The sequence below is a fragment of the Calidris pugnax genome, unplaced genomic scaffold (assembly GCF_001431845.1).
Source record: "Calidris pugnax isolate Ruff unplaced genomic scaffold, ASM143184v1 scaffold273, whole genome shotgun sequence".
NCBI classification, from domain to species: domain Eukaryota; kingdom Metazoa; phylum Chordata; class Aves; order Charadriiformes; family Scolopacidae; genus Calidris; species Calidris pugnax.
The window spans coordinates 14,544,337-14,546,618 of record NW_015094508.1 but is presented as its reverse complement, the minus strand read 5'-3'; positions in this window follow the sequence as shown (position 1 = coordinate 14,546,618).

Here is a 2,282-nt window from a genome sequence, read left to right as displayed (position 1 = left end):
ATAAGGGAGATGCTCCAATCCTTGAATCATCTTTGTTGCCCTTCGCTGGACTCTCTCTAGTAGTTCCCTGTCCCTCTTGAACTGGGGAGCCCAGAACTGGACACAGTACTCCAGTTGTGGCCTCACCAGTGCAGAGTAGAGGGGGAGAATGACTTCCCTTGACCTGCTGGCCACACTCTTCCCTATGCAGTCCAGGATTCCGTTGGCCTTCCTGGCCACAAGAGCACACTGCTTGCTCATTGTCATTTTGCTGTCCACCAGGACCTCTAGATCTTTCTCTTCAGTAGTTGCCTCTAGCAGGTCCACCCCTAACCTGTACTGGTACCTGACATTTTTCTTCCCCAGGTGCAGGACCCTACACTTTTCCCTGTTGAACCTCATGAGGTTCAACATGCCCAGCTCTCCAGCCTGTCCAAGTCTCACTGGATGGCAGCACAGCTATCCGGGGTGTCAGCCATCCTTCCCAGTTTGGTATCATCAGCAAACTTGCTGAGGATACACTCTGTCCCCTCGTCCAGGTTACTGATGACTATGTGGAACAGGACTGGACCAAGTATTGACTCCTGGGGGACACCACTGGTTACAGGCTTCCAACCTGACCCTGCTCCATTAATCATTACCCTTTGAGTCCTGTCACACAGCCAGTTCTCAATCCACCTCACTGTCCCCTCATCCAGCCCATTACTGCCTTAGTTACCCAATGGGGATGTTATGGGAGACAGTGTCAAAAGCCTCGCTGAAGTCTAGGTAGAGGACACCTGCTGCCCTCCCCTCATCCAACCAACCACTTAGAGCATCCTAGAAGGCTATCAGATTGGTCAAACATGATTTACCCTTGGTAAACCCATGTTGCTCACTTCCCATAACCCCCCGCTCTTCAACTGGTTTGGAGATGACATCTAGAAGGAGTCTCTCCATTACCTTCCCAGGGACAGAAGTGAGACTAACTGCTCTGGAGTTCCCAGCGTCCTCCTTCTTGCCCTTTTTGAAGACTGGGGTGATGTTGGCCTTCCTCCAGTCCTCCGGCACCTCTCCTCTTGTCCATGACTTTTCAAAGATGATAGAGAGTGGCCCAGCGATAACATCTGCCAGACAGCTTTGTAACCCAGCGGAGAGTACTCCCATCCAAGCTACGGGCTGCCAGATTCTCCAGGAGGGTGCTGGGGGAGACTCTATCAAAGGCCTTACTAAAGTCCAGGGAAACAACACCCACAGCCTTGCCCTCACCCACCACTTTGTCACAGGAGGGAGGAGATCACGTTTGTCAAGCAAGACCTGCCCCTCACGAACCCGTGCTGGCTGGGCCTGATCACCTGGCTGTCCTTCATGCGCCGTATGGCGGCACTCAGGATGACCTGTTCCATCACCTTCCCAGGCACCGAGGTCAGCCTGACAGGCCTCTAGTTCCCCGCATCATCCTTCCCACCCTTCTTGGGGATGGGCGCCACATTGGCTAGACGCCAGTCAGCTGGGACCTCCCCGCTTGGCCAGGACTGCTGCTGAAGGATGGCAAGGGGCTCAGTGAGCACTTGCGCCAGCTCCCTCCGTGCCCTCGGGTGGATCCCATCTGCCCCACAGACGAGACCCCGTTGCAAACACAGCAGTGGTGGAGCTGGTGCTGAGCAGTGCCTGCAGAGCGACAAGGCTTCCTCTCTTCTCTCTCGGTGTGTCCCCCAGCCCGCGGGCCGAGGCTGGGCGAGAGGCTGGCAGGGCACACAGCAGGGAGAGCCAACCCCAGCCCACCCAGGGCGACTCCGTGCCGTGGAACGTCGTGCTCCCCAGTAAAGCCTGGGCCTTTGGTCTTGCCAAAGCAGCCGTTGCTTGGGGACTGGCTGGCCATCGGTCTGCAGGGCTCACCCCACCGCAGCCTGTGCAGAAAAAGGAGGCTGTTCTCTGGCTGCTGGATGGCTGGAGGCTGCCTAGCTTGGAGGCTGTCTTGGGCATCACCGCAAAATCACAGAACCGCAAAAGGGTCGAGTCTTCGATTCTTAGAGAAGCAAGGAGTCCTTCAGCAGAACTGCTTCCTTGGACCTGCGGAGGGCAGACGCCGGGCTGCCCGCCAACCTGGCTGACAGAGTGTCTTGGGAGGCAGCCCTGAAAGCCAAGGGGCGCAGGAAGGCTGGATGTTCTTCCAGCAGGAGATCTTCAAGGCGCGGGAGCCGGCTATGGCCATGTGCCGAAAGACAAGGCGGCAGGGCAGAAGACCGGCCTGGCTGACCAGAGAGCTTTGGCTGGCAGTCAGGGGAGGGGACAAAAGGAGAGCTTCCGGGCTTTGAAGGACT